Source organism: Callithrix jacchus, chromosome 9 (assembly GCF_049354715.1).
Source record: "Callithrix jacchus isolate 240 chromosome 9, calJac240_pri, whole genome shotgun sequence".
Taxonomy (NCBI): domain Eukaryota; kingdom Metazoa; phylum Chordata; class Mammalia; order Primates; family Cebidae; genus Callithrix; species Callithrix jacchus.
In genome coordinates this window covers 86,326,245-86,347,661 of record NC_133510.1, presented here as the reverse complement: position 1 = coordinate 86,347,661, position 21,417 = coordinate 86,326,245, and the positions used below count along the sequence as shown (strand labels likewise).

At 34.7% G+C, this 21,417-nt stretch overlaps 1 long non-coding RNA gene across 1 annotated transcript in view; it reads right to left on the bottom strand.

The window, feature by feature from the left end:
• Nucleotides 1-6,289: 6,289 nt before the first annotated feature.
• Nucleotides 6,290-21,417, bottom strand: part of LOC118144278 (uncharacterized) — a 32,666-nt gene continuing 17,538 nt past the window's right edge. Inside the window, exon 3 of the long non-coding RNA XR_004728917.3 lies at nt 6,290-7,112. This is a non-coding gene — a long non-coding RNA (uncharacterized LOC118144278). The remainder of the gene's footprint in view (nt 7,113-21,417) is intronic.

Here is a 21,417-nt window from a genome sequence, read left to right as displayed (position 1 = left end):
TTACAAATGTCCTCAGGATAGATTTCATTGTATTTCTTCCTTGACATGCATATATAGATTTTTGAAAATATAATTATCTGATTTTGGTTCCAGTGTAATGCTAGTTTCTTAGGAAGAATTCCAAAGGTTTCTTCTTAATTTCTTCTCAGAAGTGAGCCTACCACAATCCAAGTATGGTGAAGAGTATAAAACTTCTTCAGTATCTTACATGCTATTTTGCCAACTGATACATTCTTTTTCATACCAATTCAATTATGTGTTCTGTTTTCAACTAGAAAATCATCGACTTTAATGAAGTTATGCAATGTATTATTACAGGGTAATTCAAAGTTTTCTGCTATAATATATGACTTTCCTAAGTATCTGTAGTCATTTCAAAAATTATAGTTCATGTTGCTGGCCATCCCTTTTGTTGATTTAGACTGCTTAGAGAAGTACATACTCATAGTATGCTAGTTTGGGGGTCCTCTAACCCTAATGAAGAAACTTTGGGATTTCTTATAAATTTAATTTTTTTAATTTATTAATATATACTTTCTTCCAGTTTTTCTTTTCTAATATTTGCAAATTAAATGTATATGTATTCTTGATATTAATGTCTATGACTTTTACTCAGTACATATTTTTAGCTAAATCTCCCAGATTTTAGGACATAAATATTTCATCACATTGGAGATGTCGTTTGCTTGTAAATACATACATGTATTAAATCGGAGATGAGAAAGGTTCTATACATAGTCATATGTTATATAAATAAGCCATAGACTCTCTATATATAGTAACTCAGTATCTTGATATACTTTTTCCTTTAAGGACCATGTAGAACAATTTTTATCTGACCTTTTTTTTTACACCCTCAAAATGTATTCAGAGTCTTGAAGAACTTTGGTGTATATGGGTTATCTGTATAAGTATTTACTCAAAATTAAGATAAAGTATTTTCAAATATATATTTAACAAGTAATTTTAAAAGACCTGTTACATGTTAGTATAAATAACATTTTTATGAAAATCCATATTTTTCAAAACAGTGACTGATATTGTTTACATTCTTGTGAATATATTTAATGTCTAGCTTAATAGAATATGAGTCAACTCTCATATCTGCTTCCTCAATCTCTTGAAATACCACAAATCATATATTCTCTAGAAAACTTCCATAGAAAATGAAAGATTGAAGGGTAAATTATATTTTAGTGTAATGGGTTTTCACCTTGTGAACTAAGTAAAATTTGTGAAGATCCCTCAGAAACCCAGGTCAAACTTTTAAAACGCTTTTTGTGATAGATATTTTAAATTGTTTCCTGACAGTTTATTGCTTGAGGAGAGGGCTGTGGCCACAATATTTCTTTTTCTTTCTCTTCTTATTTTATCTAATTAAATGTTAGTAAGATTCTTTCCATATCCTTGAATTTTGGTAACTTCACCCGGATATGCTTTGCTGTTTTTTTGTTCTTTATCAGTTCATTATTGATGAAGCTTTGCCCTTCTAGGTTACAACTGAAAATTTTATTTCATTCAAAGGAACTATTTTATCTTTAAATATCATTCATGTCTCATTTGTACTTTTCTATTTAATAATGTAATTATGTATATATTGGTCCTTCTTCATCATAGTTATTCTTATTTAATCTAGTTTCTCTTGATTTTTAAAATTTTTTGTGTGACACTTTTCCCTCAAATCTGTCATCATAGTTGATTTTATAGGTAATCAAATTCTCCTTGCTTCTAATGTGTATTTCATTTCAGCAATGATCTTGTAATCTATAATTTCTGTGAGCATTGCTGTATACAATTATTTTATGTCATTCTTTTATCTTTTCTGTGAATATATTTTTAATTTTAATGATTTGGTATTTTTTCCCTGAGATTTCTTTTTTATGGAGCAATTTCCCTATATTTTTCCCCAGGGGACTTTGACTTTTATTTCCTCTTTTTTGTTACACATGGGAATAGATACATTAAATTCTTTATGATTGTTACTCACATACAAATGGGAGCAGTTTTATTCATCCCCATTTTTAAGACATAAGCTGAGTCAGCTTCAATTTAAAAATGTAGTTTAGAAAATATTCCCCTCTGATCTTATCCACCCTAGGGAGGATTTACTACTCAGTTTTTAATGTTCACATTTTCTAATGATTCATTTTCTATGTAGGAGGTCATTTTGCCTATGGTAAGCTTATAAGGAATTCCCAACCCTGATCCCTAAAACCAGTGAATGTTTCAGAAAAACGACTTTGCAGATGAAATAAAGGATGTTTAGATTAGGACACCTTACTTGACTATGAAGGCACTTAGGTGGGTATGAAGTGCCTTCCTACAGCCTGATAAAGGGAATGCCAAGGGAAATTTTACATACACACACATGAAGGTGTATGACAATCAAAGCAGAGACTGGTGTTGTGCAGCTACATGCCAAGGAATGCTTGCAGCACCTGAAGCTGAAAGAGGAAAGGAGTAGATTTTCTCCTAAAACCTCTAGAGGGAGTACGATTTTGTTAATACTTGGATTTCAGGGTTCTGGACTTCAGAACTGTGAGAAAACTTTTGTTGTCTTAAGTTACACATTTTGTGGCAACTTATTGTACCACCCACAAGAAACTAACACAATTCTCTACCTAGAAATTACTTCTTTTGGTGACTTAATGCTCATATTTCTCTGATCAGCTGACTTGGAAGGCTGATGGCAAGTGTCTTTCTCTTCTGCCCCTCTTACCTTTAGCTTTCTTCTTGTGGATAATAGATAAAAGATAGTGTATGTGTAGAAGTCCCATTTCTTGACTTTGGCTACGGTGATTTTACCTGCTTCACCTATAATTAACTTTCTTTGTGGCTCTTAAAAAAATAGAATGTTCATAACTCAATTACTTTTATGAAAACTTCTAGTTTGCTAGAGATCAAGGTAAACTAATTTAAAAATCTTTTTTTATACTTTAAGTTCTGGGGTACATGTGCAGATCTTTCGGGAAAAATTTTTTATACTGGTAAAATTTAGTAAATTATATGCATATTGTTTACACCAAAAAAAAGGTCTCACAATGCCCTGTTTGTCTTGGAGGCAGAAATTATGAATATAGATATTTGAAATCTATAACTACTGCAAGTATTGTAGCTGCATTCCCTAATATCTCCTATCTAAACTGCCATTGAAAAAAACTAGCTATCTACAACAGGGGTTGGAAGACTGCAGCTGGTGGGCCAAATTTGGACCACTGCCTGCTTTGGCAAATGTTTGATTGGAACACAGCTCCACTCAGTAATTTACATACTGTCTATGGCTGCTTTTCTTCAACAGCAGAAGTGAGTAACTGTGAAAGAGACCCTCTACCCTATGAAGCCTGTAGTATTCATTATCTGATCCTTTACAAAAAAAAGTTTGCTGACCCCTGATCTACAAAAAGAAAACAAAAGGAAATGTGATAGAAAGTGTACAAAGATTCTTTTCTTGGTCCTTTGAGCTCCCATATTTTTGTCCAGGTTTGCAGAAAGTTTATTATTTATTAATTTTTAATGGAATATTACAGACAGTTTCTAAATATCTTGGATGGAAATATATTTGTATTGAATTAAATTATGAGAAAAAATGAGTGTAGCTGAAATGTGCAAATGTATCTGGGATCCTAATGAATAAATTCTGAAATATCAGTCACAAAATATTTCTCTACCAAAAATATAAATGACTCAAATACAAGCATGTATCTGAGACTTTCTTTACGTGACTGTCTTTTTAACAAAAAAAGAAAAAAGTCCTATTTCAGTTGGAAGATATTACTTTCCTAAAATAAATTATAGAATTGTTTATAAAAATATCAATGGGATGACAAAATTAATTTGTTGTTTTAGGAAGCAGTGCATTCATTTTTTACTCTTAATAAATTTGTAATTTATTTTTCGGCATGCAAAAAAAAAAAAAAAAGCAAAATCCATATATTACTAGAGAGCCATGAATCACATGCAAAGTTTATGAGAGCAAAACAAAACACCAAAACAATCCCAAAACATAGGTATCAGATTTATGTCTCTAGCACTGAAATAAAAGGCAACTTCAGGTTGCGTGGATGGATTTCTATGTCAATCTCGTATCAAAACTCAGAAATGCCTAGGTTGCTAATATATACTTGGATATATTTAACATAGCTGAAGATGTTATCACAAATTACAATTAGAGAAAAATATAAGAATTGAGTGTTTAAAATATGTGTAATGTCTGATAAATGAGACTATTTACCTATGTGTTAGTAAGAATACATCATTCTTTGAAAAGTTGCAAAAGTCCAACTCAAACTGCTTTATCAATAACAATAAAAGGAATTTACTGATGTGTACTAACTATAAAATACTAGAATTTAGATGATGTTATCAGAATTTGGATTTCCTCCAAACCTGTCTTGTCTTTTCTCTGTGTTAGCTTCATTATGCCCAGTTAGGGTCCTTGGTCACTGTGGCCTCCTAGCTCCACAGTATAAGAAAGTTTATCTTCCCCAGTACTTCCAAAAAAGGTTGCCAGATAACTATAATTCTATCTAATTCCCAAATTAAAACAATTAAAATGCTTAGTATGGTTAAAGCCCAATAAATTGTATTGCTCATAGAGTATAAAATAATAAAACTATATAAGAGGGCAATTTGTTGATATTTAGAGGCAGGCATTAACTATGAGAGACATGAATAAACAATTTGAGGTCAAATAGTACATTTAAATTTAAGAATCTGTGGCCAAAATACTTATTTCTGGAATATAACAGAAGGAAATAATGAGAATAGGAACATTTTATCAAGAAGTTAAAACCTTATTTATAATTTCAAAACCTGGAAACCAGTAAAACATTCAGCAATATTAACACTTAAAACTGGGTGTACTGGTGCGTGCCTGTAGTCCCAGCTACGCAGGAGGCAGAAGGATTGCTTGAGCCCAGGATTCTGAGGCCAGGCTGGGCAACATAGCAAGACACTGCCTCTACTGAACAATAAATACCACTCAAAGGTGTGGCATATGCTTTGAAAATTAGTATGTCATTAAATAATTTAGCTAATTCTTATTTTACCATGACACATATATCCTTACTTTTTTACCAAGTTCTCTGGCATCTTTCATCATTCCCCCTTCCTTGCTTATAATTACTGTATTAAGTTGATCAAATAGTTTTTTGGAGATTGTTTTGTATTTAATAGTAGAGTATGTTAAAAGAGACTTTCCCCTTTAAGTTTATGAAGTGCTTTTCCAACATCTTTCCCCTTGCCCAGAGCACTTTTCACCGGTGAGCTCTGTGATGTTTGTATTGCTTTTTCTCTTCACTGATCATCAGTTAAGAAAACAACTGTCTAGAAGCAGTGTTTGCCAGCAGAAGTAGCCCATAAATTTTTCTTGATCTCAATCTCACTTCATTTGTATGGTGTTCTTTTTGTAGATAAAATACCAATTAAATTCCCTCATCCAAATCTTCATCTTTAACTAGATTTCATCAGTTTTGTCCCTACTCAGGTGGCATTTTACTTCTGTCATGATTTTCTTCTGTTATAGACAGATACAGTATGCAAGAGACTACAATTCCTAGCACACTCTGCTCTCAAAGTCTTCATGGGGCAGCACTTATCTAAAGAAAGTCATGTGTTGCTGGTGTCTACGTTTCTTAGATTTTCCTGAACTACACACCAGGTCCTCTCACCAATTCAAACTTCTGAGTAATTCTGTTTTTGTTTTAATCTGAAGTCTCTGCCTGCAGCATTTCTTTCAGGGAAGGCTGAGAAAAAAATAGTGTAAAGAACATACCATCTTTTTCACCAAATAGCTATTGAGAGCTAAGAAGAAATACTTAGTGTCCCTAAATCAGAATTTGCTTCCCAGTCTTGCACACTATTTCTAGGTCATCTCTGTGAATTATTCTGTTTTTACTGTGAAATAAGCCCCTCAATATATCAGTGACTTAGAGCAGTATCATTCATTTTTCTTCCTCCTTGAGCTGTTGGTCATCTGGAGAGAATTTGCTTCCGTGTCCTCCATGTGTCTCCTCCCCTTTGTAGACATGCCACCCTTGGGTAGAGCGGTATGAGTGAAAAAGGAGAAACTGTAAACACTGTATGTGCTGTAGTTTGAATGTTCATCCCCTCAAACATTATGCTGAAATTTGATTCCTAGTGTTGGAGGTGAGGCCTAATGGGAGGTGTTTGAGTCATGGGGGCAGATCCTTCATGAATGGCTTGGCGTTGTACTCACAATAATGAGTTCTCACTATATTGTTTCCATGAGATCTGTTTTTTTAGAAAAAGTTTGGCACCTCCCCTCTCACTGTTTTGCTTCCTCTTTCCCCATGTAATCTCTCCCATTTGGGCTTTGCTTCACCTTTCACCATGAGTAGAAGCCCTCACCAGAAGCAGATATAGTCCCATGATTCTTGTACAGCCAAATAAACTTCTTATTCTTTATTGATTACTCAGCTTTAGGAATTCCTTTAGAGCAACACAAATGGATGAAGACAATGTGCTTCTTAAAATCTTGGTTTGGAAGTACTACAGTGTCCCATCTGTTCATATTCCTTTGGCCAAAGCAAGTTACATTGCCAAGTTTGAGTTAAATCGGGCAAGAAAACATATTTGTTCACTCTCATAAGAACTACCTACTGCAAAGTCAAACAAGACAGTGTCTCACTTAACTTTATTATAGAAAAGTAGTTAAGAATTGGCTTTAAAAATGGTAACATCTACACATTCATGAGGCAAACTCAAGGTTCATCTTTTGTTGAAATATAAACAGATTTTAGTAACAAGTTTGATCTGCTTTATAATTCATGTCAATTCCTTCTATACTCTCATTATGTCAATCTGCACTTTTTGTGCTGTAAGTTTTGATTTTCTTTGTGTCTTCAATAACATGTTACTGAAAAATTGAATGAGATTGTGTTGGAGCTTGTTAAACAGTCATCAGCTTGAACCAATAACCTGTATGCTGCTTTGTTTTTTAAACTAGAACTGATATAGACCTCTGTATAAGAAGATAAAAATGATTTTCAAGTTAGGTGTTAAAATCCATAATGTCTAACCCTACTGACAGTACAAATAAATTGTGTGAACTGAGATAAGCTTGAATCTTCTTTCAGCTTCAGTAGTCTTATCTGTAAAGAGAAAGAATTGCAGTTATTGTATTCAAACAACATAGACTGGCATATTCCTCAATAGTGTAGTTCACAAAATACTTTTATATTCTCCAATTATTTTAATCACACAAAAAACATTTTCTTCTTTCCAGACTACAGCTTGAAAAAAAATTTCATTGGTCACTTTAGTAATTAAAATGTAGTTCAGTACATTTTAAAATTCTAATCTCTAATCTGATTTAATATCATCCTCTCTGACTAGGAGAGGCAGAATGGAATTTTCTCAGATACGTCTTGAAAAAGGTATGGGTTTAACAAAGTTTGCATTTGTCAAAATCCAGCAAATGGACATTTATAATTTGAGCCTTTTTCTATATGTAAATTTTACCTTAAAAGGGCTACAGTTTTGGATTAGGAGATTTGCTTTTGAAGGATGGCAAAATATGCCACCCGAAAAAATGTCACTTTGACATAGTTACTACAAAGTAAAGGCAACCTGAAAAACAGCAGATGCAAGGAGAGCATTCTAATTGTCCCTTTTCTTCCTAAAACAGAAGATAAAAATTCCTTTGTGAAAGATGCCTTCCTTGTTCCAGGAGAAAGGAAACATTCTTCTATCAGAACTTATAGCAGAGAAAATTCTGTACAGACAGACCTTGTTAAAATAATTATCTTCCTTTGGCTCCAGTATAATTTATTTACTTTTCCATAACTACCTTTCTTTTTACAACATAACACAAAGCACATAGATTTAGCAACTTCTTTGGGTCCCCATTTTCCTGTGAAGGCTCCAGTGTCTCAAAAGGACATTAAATTTGTATTATTTTCTCCTGTTAATCAGTCAAGTGTCAGTTTACTTCTCTAGGCCAGCCAGGACTCTAAGAGGGTGAATGTGATTTTGAAAACTGGAGGGAGCCAAAGTGGCATGATATATCAATTTTCCAAACTACATTTGTATTATATTCAGCAAATAAATATACTAAAACTAAGGAGAGATGGGGAGAACATATTTGAATACTTCATAGCTTTGTCCACTGAAGGGGCATATCAGTAATGATAAGCCCAGAATCCAAATCTGGGTTTCTAAAAGACATTCCCCACTAAGGGGAAAAAAGGACTCTTGGAAAAAAGACTCATTGTAAGTATAGGGAAAGCAGCCAAAGAATGTTAAGAACACATAAAAAGTACAGGGATGTCAGCCTGAAGTTACTCAGATTACCAAAGATCTTTTGAACATCAAAACGGTACCAGTAAAGAGGTAAACTCATTGAATGAAACAAGGACCTCAAAGCCATGCAGATACATATAAATAAGAGTTGTTCCTTGCATTAGAATGCCTAACAACAACCATAGAAGAAATGGAGTTATCAATGAATGTTAAAGTGACTGAAGGCACAAATGGGATATGGAATACCATATTTACAGAGTTTCAAAGTTTCTCTACACACATTATTTAGTAGTAATTTCACGGGAGGAAAATGTTGTAGATAACATTTAACCACCTAATCAAATTAATATCACCAATATTATGACAAATTATCACGTGCTTCTTCTATGATGCCTTCCACAGGACACATGATCTCTTCTGTGATCTTCATGCCAAAATATGTAATAGTTGAAAGTATTTATGAGTAAACATCAAATCTATATTAAGGGGTATTCTACAATATATCTAATTGAAATTTATAGTAAATATAGATATATATATTTAAAGAATTCTGACAAACTATTCCAGATTAAAGGAATACAACAAATAAATGCAGTGTGTGATCTTATATTAGATCCTCTATTGGGAAAATGAAAATAAAACTAAGGGCATTATTAAGACAAACAATGACACTGTAATATGGACAGTGAATGATAATATTGTACCAATGTTAATTGCCTGATTTTGGTAACTATACAGTTACACAAGAGAATATTTTTGTTCTGATTGTTACTGAAACACGAGGGGTTTGGTCTTGGTCCTGTTGCTCTCCACACAGAAAGCCAGTCACTGAGATGACAAGTATTGCCAAGGAAAAGGCTTTAATCAGGTGCTGTAGCGAAGGAGATGGGAGCTCAAATCTTAAATCCAACTCCCTGACAGTCTAAAACTAGGGTTTATATAGCAGGGAAGAAATGTAATAGTGTAAGAAAACAGGAACTTAGGAAGAGCAAGGAAGCATTCATGACGAATGAGGGGTAAAGCATTTCACTCTCATGATGTGGTGAACTGGTGAGTTTCAATTCTTTCATACTTTTTTGAGAGGCCTGAAAGTTCTTTCCTGAGGAACTTATAGAAAACAAATGTAACTTTCAACCTTTAACAACAGAAGGGTCGATTTCTATCTTTATCCAAAAACTGTCTATGAGACTCTTGGGTCCATTTCATTAAAAAATACAAACTGAAGGATTTAGTAACAAAAGAGGAAATCTCCAATTCACCCACACACACACACACACACACACACACACACACACACACACACACACAGATCTATACATTTATTCCTTTCTCCATCTTCAGCAAAATCTCTCTGCCTTAAGGGACCTGAAGTAGGAACAAAAGCATGATCTATACTTTCGTTCGTTCTTTTCTCTGCAACTGGCAAGAAATAGTCAGAATGAAGGATAGGGTTAATGGTTGAGTGTGGCAACTCTCACTGTACAGCCTCTTAATAAATCCTGAAGGAAAAAAATGTCTCTAATTATTTGTTGTGGTATTTAGAATAACTCTGTTTCCACCTGGAGACTTACTAAGAAAAATCCTATTTAGGACTCTGTGATATTAGCTTTTATCTCTAACATTCAAACATGAAATTGTATTGTGGTGGGTAAAATGCAGAATCTTTAAAATGTAAAATTGACTATATGCCCTGACCCTAATGTAAATGTCATTCCACACTCTTAAATGTGGATGATAAAACTGTAATCCTTGGAACTAGAAATTTGTCATGACATCTAAGTTATATAACTTTAAAAACACTAAATCACTTGAAAATTATTTAAACTCTATCAATATATATCTAAGCTTTATTTTTAAAAACATACGTAGGTCTGATATCTCTGAGCCAATTCACTTTGCTGCTAGAAATCTTCAAGGGTATAAATCCAAGTTTGTGCTGCTCTACAGACCAGTTAAATTTCCCAGATACTCTTATGTTCCTTGGAGAGCTATTCTCTAGAAAGTATTGCCAAGGAGGAAGAAAACTTAAGGAGTTGCTGAAGTGTGGTGTCAGAGACCTCTAGATAAACAAGAAAAACACAGATTTATAGAGTAACTGTGGAAAGAGAATATGTGGGTGTGAAAAACAAAATTGGCTCCTGAGGTTTTACTACAAATACATGCCACTGATTTTTCTAGAGAGGAGGCAGAAAATTGACTGATGACAGTAAAATGAGTGCAGATTGAAAGAAGAGAACGTGTAAGAGACCAAAATGACCCCCACATTTAACTTAATCTCATTCATAATGTTTATATAGCTGTGAACCAGCCAACCACTTACCAACTTCATTTTCCTTTTGTAACCAGATAATATGTGTCATATACACATAGAATTAGAATAGGTGACTTTAAGGAGAAACAAACATTACAGTCATTAAGTTTGGCTTATTTATCAAGAATACAAAGTAATGTTTCTCTGAAATTGTTATGCAATCATCCCGTACATAATAAACAACAGCTACCATTAAGACAAAATATCCTAGAGAAACACATTAAGCATTGAGCCAACCAAACTATATTTTACTTTGAACTCTGCCATCCATAAATCCAAGACCACAGTTCTGTGTTTTGATATCCTTATTTGTAAAATGAGAAAATTTTTAGGATTATTGCTATAATTTTCAACAATTCTGGTTGATTCCAAATTCTGATTCCAAATTTATCTTTTAAAATATATTTTATATATTTGATATCTAAACTATGGATTCCAAATATATATAGAAAAGTATCTTTAAAAGGATTATATCAATGTTACAATTTTTATTTTGATAATTTTTCTATGATTAAGATAATGTCCTTGTTAAGAGTTATGAAACATCAGAGTTGAAGAAACATGTTAGCTCCAACTTACTTTCAAGTTCTTCAGAAATATATATATACACACACACACACACACATATATGTATACATATATATACACATAAGCACACAATGAGAAAGAGCAAAACATGAGCAACTGGGAAATCTGAGTAAGGAGTACACCACAGTGCTTTGTACTGCTATTTTTCTAAGTTTAAAGTATATCAAAACTAAAAATTACATGTTGGTGTTGATTGTATAATTATTTACAGTAGCCAAAGTATCAAAATAATGTAACAAATAGATAAAATGTAGTGTGTCTGTACACATACTCACTCACACACACAATGGACCATTATTCAGCCTTAAACAAAAAGGAAATTCTGCTATTTGTTACCACTTATATTAACTTGGAGGACATTATGATAGGTAAAATAAACCACAGAAAAGCTGCATGATTTTACTTCTATGTGGAATTTAAGATAGTCAAACTTATAGAAGCAAATAATAGAATGGTGATTGCCAGAAGAAGGGGAGATGTTGGTCAAAGGTAAAGGAGTTAAAAATATTTCACTATGACATACTATTGTGAATTAAAGGCACTTGAAAAATAGCAGAAGATAGGTTATTCTGCTCTTCCTTCTGTTTCTTAAAAGCAAATAAGAAAGGGATTCCCTCTATACTAGAAGAAAAGTGATATTTTTATCATCAAGGATGGAAAGTTGAGACCAAGAGTATTCTGTACAGATCTTAAAATAACTCATCTTTTAAGCCTCCCCACATAATTTATTTGCTCTTTCACAACTTACTATTCTTTGTTCAATTTAATATGTAAGTGACTACATCTTAATTTATTTTATGAAGGCTCTTGTGTCACATAAAACTTGCAAATACATTTGAATGCTTTTCTTCTTTTGATCTGTCATGTCAATTTAATTCTCAAGCTAAGCTAAAATGAAACTGTAAAAGGAAAGATGTAAAATTCTGCCTTGCTCTCCTACAAATGTTGCCAAATTTCAGCTGTGTAAGGTGAAGAATTCCTGAGACCTAATGTACGGCATGGTGACTGCAGTTAACCATATTGTATTGTATACTTGAAATTTTATAACTACATCCTGTGTTTTTACTATGAAGAAAAAAAATGAAACTATGTCACTTGATAGATATGTTAACTGGCTTCACTCTGGTGCTTATTTCATAATGTACACATATCAAAACATTAACTTGTACACTTTAAATGTATACAATTCCTATTTGTCAATTATACCTCAAAGTTAAAAAATATATACTAGATACAGATAAAAAATAAAGAGCAGAGTGAATGATAGCTACTGTGATAGAAAATTATGAAACTCTTCCTAGAGTTACAGCTGTCTTTGTTCTCAATCTAGGAGCAAGCCCCCCCCCTTTTTTTTTTTGAGACAAAGTTTCTCACTTGTTGCTCAACCTTGGGTGCAATGGCACTATATCTGCTCACTGCAACCTCTGCCTCCCAGGTACAAGCAATTCTCCTGCCTCAGCCTCCCAAGTAGCTTGGATTACAGGCATGAGCCACCACACCCAGCTAATTTTTTTTGTATTTAGTAGAGACAGGGTTTCCCCATGTTAGTCAGGCTGGTCAGGAACTCCTGACCTCAGTTGATCTACCCACCTCAGTCTCCTAAAGTGCTGGGATTACAGGCATGTGCCACTGTGCCCAGCTGGAGCTGGCCATTTAAAGGAGTGTCTGAGTCCTCCTTAAGAAAGAAACCTGCAACATCTATTAAGTGTATATAGTAGTAATTACTCTATCATTTCAACAAAGAGACCTATAGCAATTTACCAGACTGTCTCTATGGAAAAGGGAATGACCAGTTTTTCAAGAGCTACTGCTATAGGGTGTAAGCTGAAGCTGCTATATTAGAGAACTCACATGCCACCATGGCTCCCTAATAGATTCAAGCTGTATGAAGGCCCAGTCTCTTTCTCTCAGTTCAATTCATCTGTAGACTTTTCCTGTGATTATTTCCTATTTCTGAGTGCTAAATTGAGACAGATGTACTAAGCAGCTGTTGGCACTGTCTTATTAATTGCCTGAACTGTAGATTAAGAGCTATCATGATAGCAAAGGCTGAGTGGAAAAGCCTAAAATGCATAGATCTCCCTTGCCAAAATGTGAGTGGTAAGTACTACCATATTCCAGATGGAATAGCAGAGATTACTGTCATCCTACAGGTTGATAAAATTAAAGTATGCTTCAGTGGTTTTCTCTAGCATGTCCCTGCAAAAACTAAGATAATAGTGGTAATTGTGAATGTGTTCACAATCTATTTCTTCAGAGCAAATCAGCACAGACTTAGTGGCTGAAAACAACACAATTATTATTGTTTCTGTAAGTCATAAGCACAGTTTAACTGGGTCTTCTGCTTCAGGATTTCAGGAGGCTGCAATCCACATGTAGGCTGGGACTCAGGTCTCATCAGAAGGTCAATTAGGGAATCATCTGCTTCCAAGCCCCCTTAGATTGCTGACACAGTCATTTCCTTATGTCTGCATGATTGAGGTTTCCATTTCTAGCTGAAGAAAGCTATTACAGTTTGCCTGCTGTTCCTTACCACATGGGCTTCTCTAACATGGCCTTTATTTCCTGGCAGCTTGCTTCATCAAGGCTAGTGAAGGGAATTCACTCTAGCATATCAGCTGGTAAGATGGAATTCACATATATCATATGCCATGTTCAGGGTTTTCAGATAGTCCTGGTAAATCAGCTTCCCCAGAGGTGATTATTTTCCTTTCGTATGATTTGTGTCAAAAGTGAGTCCTGTCTGATGTTCAAGAAGTTTATTTTGGTGGCACTCTTACAAAAAAGCTGGTACAGGCCAGCAACATAGGCCAGGTCTAGTCAGAGGTCAGATGATCACTACCAGGAGGATCTCCATCCAGAGACCATTTTCAGAGTGTGGGGGATTATTCCCCCTTTCTTGTAACTGTATTCAGTTCAGGTCAGTTACCAGGTGAGTCTTTGATAAGGGAGTTTTTTAAGTGATTCTTGTAAGGGTACATTTTGTTTTAATGTTCGTAAAAGTCACATCTGTGCTGAGGTGGCCTTTTCTCCTGGAAAGCTTTAGGCCAGATTGCATCATATTGTGAAGCAATATGTAGTGTTGGCTTTGAGAGATATTGGAGTGAGCCTATGGCTATTATTAATCTTATAGCTGTGATTGGTCTCCTGTTGTATACTACATCATAACATAGTTAGGGTACTGACATCCCAATATGTTTGTCATATCCATTAGTTAGAAGGAAGTCAAGGGAAGGTATTATACAAGGTCATGGATAGAAGAAGACAGAAATCAAAGGAGGCTACCTCAGTGCCTGTCTACCAGAGTGGATTTCTGTAAAATTTCCTAATCACAGCTGCTGCTGTACTAGGCATTGTATATTTACCTGAAGAGAGCGAGAGAATTCATAGTGATAAAGGGTTTTTCTTTTAGGAGGATAATACAGCTTCAAATTGTAAACTATCCAAATTCTTATAAACAATAGGATGGATAAATAAATTACAGTATAATCACCCAATAAAATATTACAGTGCAAAAAGAATGGACAAAGTTCAACATGTTAGGTTTTTCAGGAATTTGTTTTGAAATCTGTATAAGATTTTTACATATTCATATGCTTAACAGAGAGAACAAAAATGCTGAACTTACGTAACACAGAATTCTAGACAAAAATTAGTTTATTTTTATTGCTAAAAATAGTTTATTATTTATAAAATTATTTTTATTGCAAAAAATACACAGTACCATAACTTTTTGTCTTGTGTGATTCCAAACAGCTTCAAACGTAACAACTCAAAAGTACACAAAAAGACAAATTAAAAATTTACTAATTATTGAAACTTTAACACAATTTTTAAACTTTTGCTTTAACAAGTAGAACAAACACAAATGTTCTTTACATATTGAAAACAAAACACAGAGAAAAGGATATTGTAGAGTATAATAATTATAAAACAAGATTTCATGTCCAAAAACGTAAAACATTGCCAACACTCCTAAAAGTCCCCGGCTAATTAGGAAATAAATATTTAACTTTATATTCTAGATATATATATATACATATATAATTTTACAATTTCCATTAAAAATATTAGATTTTTTTCTGTAAGTTATTGGGATGCAGGTGGTATTTGGTTACATAAGTTCTTTAGCAGGGATTTGTGAGATTTTGGTGAACCCATTGCCCAAGCAATATACACTGCACCCTATTTGTAAGTCTTTTATCCCTTTCCCCCCATCACTCTTCCCTGCAAGTCCCTAAAGTCCACTGTATCATTCTTATGCCTCTGTGTTCCTCATAGCTTAGCTCCAAAATATTAGTTAGAACATAAGATGTTTGGAGACCATTATTCTAAGTAACTCAGGAATGGAAAACCAATCTCATACAGTTTTCTGCAAATGCTGTTAATTCATTCCTTTTTATGACTGTGTAGTATTCCAACATATATATATATATAGAAATATATATGGAGATAGATAAATATATATCAACACTGTTTTGGTGACTATGGTCTTACAGTATAATTTGAAACCCGATAGTTTAATGCCTCCAGATTTGTTCTCTTTGCTTAGTCTTGCTTTGGCTATGTGGGCTGTTTTTTTGGTTCCGTATGAATTTTAGAATTTTTTTTTAACTCCATGAAGAAAGGTGATGGTGTTTTGATGGGAATTGCATTGAATTTGTAGATTGCTTTTGGCAGTATGGTAATTTTCACAATATTGATTTTACCTATCTATGAGTATGGGATGTGTTTCCATTTGTCTCATCTATGATTTCTTTCAACAGTGTTTTATAGTTTTCCTTGTAGAGGTCTTTCAACTCCTTGGTTAGGTATACTCCTAAGTATTTTGTTTTGCAGCTGTTATAAAAGGGGTTGAATTTTTTACTTGATTCTCTGCTTGGTCACTGTTGGTGCATAGAAGAGCTATAGATTTGTGTACATTAATTTTGTATACGGAAACTTTGCTGAATTATTTTACCAGTACTATTAGCTTCCTGGAGGAGTCCTTAGGGTTTTCAAGATAAACGATCATATCATTAACAAAAGCGGACAGTTTGACTTCCTCTTTACCAATTTGGATGCCCTTTATTCTTTCTCTTGTCTGACTGCTCTCACTAGGACTTTCAGTACTCTGTTGAAGAGGAGTGGTGAGAGTGGGCATCCTTTTGTTCCAGTTCTCAGAATTGGTACCATTCCTTTTGACACTATTGCACAAGATAGAGAGAGAAGTAACCCAGCATTTCACTATGTTGGCCAGGGCAGTTTTGCATTCCTGACCTCAGGTGTTTCACCCACCTCAGCCTCCGAAAGTGCTGGGATTGCAGGCATGACCCACTGCACCTGCCCTTGTTTATTCTGTAATTACAGTTTCAATCTCACTGCTTGTTATTGGTCTGTTCAGGGTATCTAATTCTTCCTGATTTTAGGTGGGTTATATTTTTCCAGGAATTTATCCATGTCTTACAAGTTTTCTAGTTTATGTTCCATAAGGATGTTCATAGTAGCCTTGAATGATCATTTATATATCAGTGGTGACAGTTGTAATATCTCCTGTTTCATTTCTTAGCGAGATTAGATTTTTCTCTTAATCTTGCTAATAATCCATCAATTTCATTTATCTTTTCAAAGAACCAGGTTTTTGTTTCATTTATCTTTTGTAATTTTTTTGGTTTAAATATCATTTAGTTACACTCTGATCTTGGTTCTTTCCTTTCTTCTGCTGGGTTTGTTGTTGTTTCTGTAGTTCTTTGAGGTGTGACCTTAGATTGTCTGTCTGTGCTCTTTCAGACTCTTTGATACAGGCATTTACGGCTATGAACTTTCCTCTTAGCACAGCCTTAGCTGTATGCCAGAGATTTTGATAGATTGTGTCATTATTTTCACTCAGTTTGAATAACTTTTTTATTTCCATCTTATTTCATTTTTGACCAAATGCTCATTCATGAGTGGGTTATTTAATTTCCATGTATTTGTATGGTTTGAAGATTCCTTTTGGAGTTGATTTCCACTTTTATTTCACTGTAGTCTAAGAGAATGCATAATATAATTTCCATTTTCTTAAACTTATTGAGGCTTATTTTATGGCCTATCATATGGTCTACCTTGGAGAAAATTCCATGTGCCATTGAATAGAATGTGTATTCTGCAGTTGTTGGATGAAATGTTATCTGTGTATCTATTAAGTCCATTTGTTCCAAGTTATAGTTTTAATCCACTGTTCCTTTGTTGACTCTGTCTTGATGACCTGTCTAGTGCTGTCAGCAGAGTCTTAAAGTCCCCCACTATTATTGTGTTGTTGTCTATGATCTCATTTCTTAAGTCTATTAGCAATTGTTTTACAAATTTGGGAGCTCCAGTGTTAGGTAACTGTAGGTTTAGGATTGTGATATTTTCCAGTTGGACAAGGCCTTTGACCATTATATAATGTCCCTCTTTGTCTCTTTTAACTGCTGTGGCTTTAAAGTTTCTTTTGTCTGATACAGGAATGGCTACCCCTGCATGCTTTTGGTGTCCATTTGCGTGAAATGTCTTTTTCCACTCCCTTTAAGTTTATGGGAGTCCTTATGTGTTAGGTGAGTCTCCTGAAGGCAGCAGACGGTTGGTGATTTCCTATCCATTCTTTGGTTTTGTATCTTTTAAGTGGAGCATTTAGGCCATTTACATTCAATGTAAGTATTGAAATGTATGGTGCCATTGCATTCATCATGCTCTTTGTTGCCTATGTATTTTGTTTTTTATGTTTGTTTTGTTTTTTTGTTTGTGCTTTTTAACCTGTATTTTTGTTTTATAGGTCCTGGGTGATTTTTGCTTTCAAGATGTTTGCTTTGATGTGTTTCCAGGATTTGTCTGAAAATGACTGTATCTCTCCTTCATACATGATACTTAGTTTTGCTGAATACAAAATTCTTGGCTGTTAATTGTTCTGTTTGAGGAAGGTGAAGATAAGGCCCCAATCCCTTATACCCTCTGTAGGGTTTCTGCTGAGGGATCTGCTATTTACCTGATAGGATTTCCTTTATAGGTTACCTGGTACTTCTGTCTCACGGATCTTAACATTCTTTCCTTCACCTTCACTTTGGCCAACCTTATGATAATGTTTCTAGGCAAAGATCTTTTTGTGATGAATTTCCCAGGTGTTCTTTGTGCTTCTTATATTTGCATATCTAGGTCTCTAGCAAGGCTGGAGAAGTTTTCCTTGATTATTCCCCCAAGTATATTTTCTAAGTTTTTGTTATCTTCCTCAGGAACGCTGATTATTCTTAGGTTTGGTCATTTAACATAATCCCAGACTTGTTGGAGGTTTTGTTCATATTTTCCTATTCTTTTTTGTCTTTGTTGGATTGGGTTAATTCAAAGACTTTGTCTTCAAGTCCTGAATTTTTTTCTTCTACTTATTCAATTCTATTGTTGAGACTTTCCAGAGCATTTCTCAATTCTAAAAGTATACCCAAAGTTTCCTCAGTTTTTTATTGTTTTTTTCTTTGAGCTATCTATTTCCTTGAATATTTCTCTCTTCAGTTTTTGTATCACTTTTTGGATTTTCTTGCATTGGGTTTGCCTTTCTCTGGTGCCTCCCTGACTAGTTTAATAACTAACCTTCTAAATTATTTTTCAGAGAAATCAGAGTTTTCTTCTTGGTTTGGATCCATTGCTGGTGAACTAGTGTGATTTGGGAAGGGGTGTATTGAAGAGCTTTGTTTTGTCTTATTGCCAGTGTTGGTTTTCTGATTCCTTCTCATTTGTGTCAGCTATGTCAGAAGGAAAGCATAGGGCTGAAGGCTGTTGTTTAGATTTTCTTGGCCCATGGGGTGTTTCCTTGATATAGTATTCTTCCCCTTTTTCTATGGATGTGGCTTCCAGTGACCTGAACTGCAGTGATTTTTGTGTCTCTGCTGGGTGTAACCACTCAGTGAGTCTGCCTGGCTCCAGGCTAGTATTTGGGGTTGTCTGCACAGAGTCCCATTATGTGAGCCATCTATGGATCTCTCAGCCATGGATACCAGCATATGTTCCAGAGAAGGTGGCACAGGGTACAATGGACATCATGAGGATCCTTAGTTTTTGTGGTTTAATCTCTATTCTTTTGCTCATTGGCCTCCTGCTAGGAGGTGGTACTTTCCAGAAAGTGTTAGCTATAGTAGTGTGGAGAGAGACTGGCAGTGGGTGGGGCCCTTGAACTCCTAAGATTATATGCCCTTTGTCTTCTGCTACTAGTGTGAGTAGGGAAAGACCATCAGGTGGGCATGTCTGAGCTCAGACTCTCCTGGGTAGGTCTTGCTATGGCTGCTGTGGGGAATGGGAGTGAGATACTTAGGTTATTGGAGTTGTATACATAGGATTATGGCTGAGTCTTCTGAGTCATAGAGGTTGTCAGGGAAGTAGGGGAAAGTTACAGGCCAAAGCAGCTGTTACAGGCCAAGTCTCACTCCCACCATGCTCCCCTGCAATAGTTCCAAGTCTGTTTCCAGGCAGAGGGTGAGATGGGCTGGAAAACTTGCCCAAGGCTTTCTGCCTCCCAGCTGTAAAAAGAAAGGGCTTTAGTTCTTACCCAGCCTGTGAAGTCTGCAACCCGGATTCAGGCCTTCTCACAAGTTCTGGCCAGGTGGCTTCTCTCCCCCTTTAAACTTTTACAAAATTCAGCTAGAGAATTCCTTCTCCCTGTTGAGTTTTACCCCTTGCTCCTCTGGCCACCCTCCTGATGGATCTTTGTGGTACCAGGCCAGAATGGGCTGCTTGGGGATTCAACAAGCTCCCAGGGCCTTTCCACTGCTTCCTCTGCCCCTGTATTTCCCTCAGCGCAGCTCTCTAACTTGATTCAGCTCCAGAAAAAGTCAAAAACTTTTCCCACAAACAGACCTTCAGTTTCTCCAGTGGGGGTATATATTTAGGAGAGGAGGGTATCACTTTCCTACTTCTGCAGCTGGGAAACTCGCAGTATTTGGGCTGTCTCTCAGGTCCTACAGGAGCAGTCTGCTTTCTTCAGAGGTATTGTGGTTGCTCTCAGGATTGCTGGTTTGTTCTTGCAATCTGGACCTAAAATTTACAATGCAAGCCTCTGCATGCTGTTCTGTCCAGAGCTGCAATCTAGTCCTGCCTCACATCTGCCATGATCTCCCATATATGATATTTGATTTTATGGTAAAGCCACAGACTATCTCTGTGCATACCAACTTTTGAAAATTATTGAATAGAAAACCAAGAGAAATGTTTAAGAATTTACATCCATAGACAATTATAATATTGATTCAATAGTACCTTGAAGGGCTAAAATTACACTTCTGCATTAGTAGTAGCCATGATGTTATAAAATGAGAAATTACATTATTTAGCTTTTGTATGGCTGAAAACAATAAAGAGTAATTTTAAATTTATTACTTACTCGATTTAATAATAGTAGTAGGAGGAAGAAGAAGAAACAGGAGGAAAAATGAAAGGAGTATGACAACAATTAATTCAAATAAATGCTATCTTCTCAGGTATCATTCAAAGCAACTTACATATGTTAAAGTAATTATGATCTCTCTGAAACTGGAGGGTGATGTTATAAGACCATAAAATATAAATATGTAAAATTGTTAAATACCACTAGCAATATAAAACACTAATTTACCTATCAATTAGAAAAAGTTAAATAATAAATTTAGTGTAGTGAGCATGGAGAGGAATAGGTACTTTCAGATATTGTTAGTGATAAATTATTATATTTCTAGAAAAAAATTATAAATGTCATTGATCCTCTTAAGTCTCATCATTCTACTCACCATTTTCACTTACAAAAATTGTATACATATAATAATGTTACCATAGTGGTTTTTGTAGTAGCAAAAAATTATAAGCAATCCACATGTCCAAACATAGAGAAACAAAATAAATTATGCCTGTGGAAGTAATGCTAAATTGCCAATTTTTGAACTATTTCAAATCACAGAAATGTTAAAAAAAAAAAAGGGGGGGGGATATAAAAGTATATTGTTAAGTTGAGCAACATGGTGTGGTCAATACTTGGTCATGTTTTTACCTACAAAAGTAGCTATTTTATATTATTTAATCTAATATACCTGTGATATTTTATATGCTGAGATAAGGGGTAATCTTTATTTCTTTCAATTTATCTTTTAAACTCTTATAGGCAGATATTAATTTAAATGAAGCATCAATCCTTCAGGAAACAATTCTTTCAATACACCAAATAAAAGGTACACCATAAAACAGGTTCACATGCATTTTTTGCCATCTTAATCTCACTAACATTTATCTCTATTTATGTAGAGATA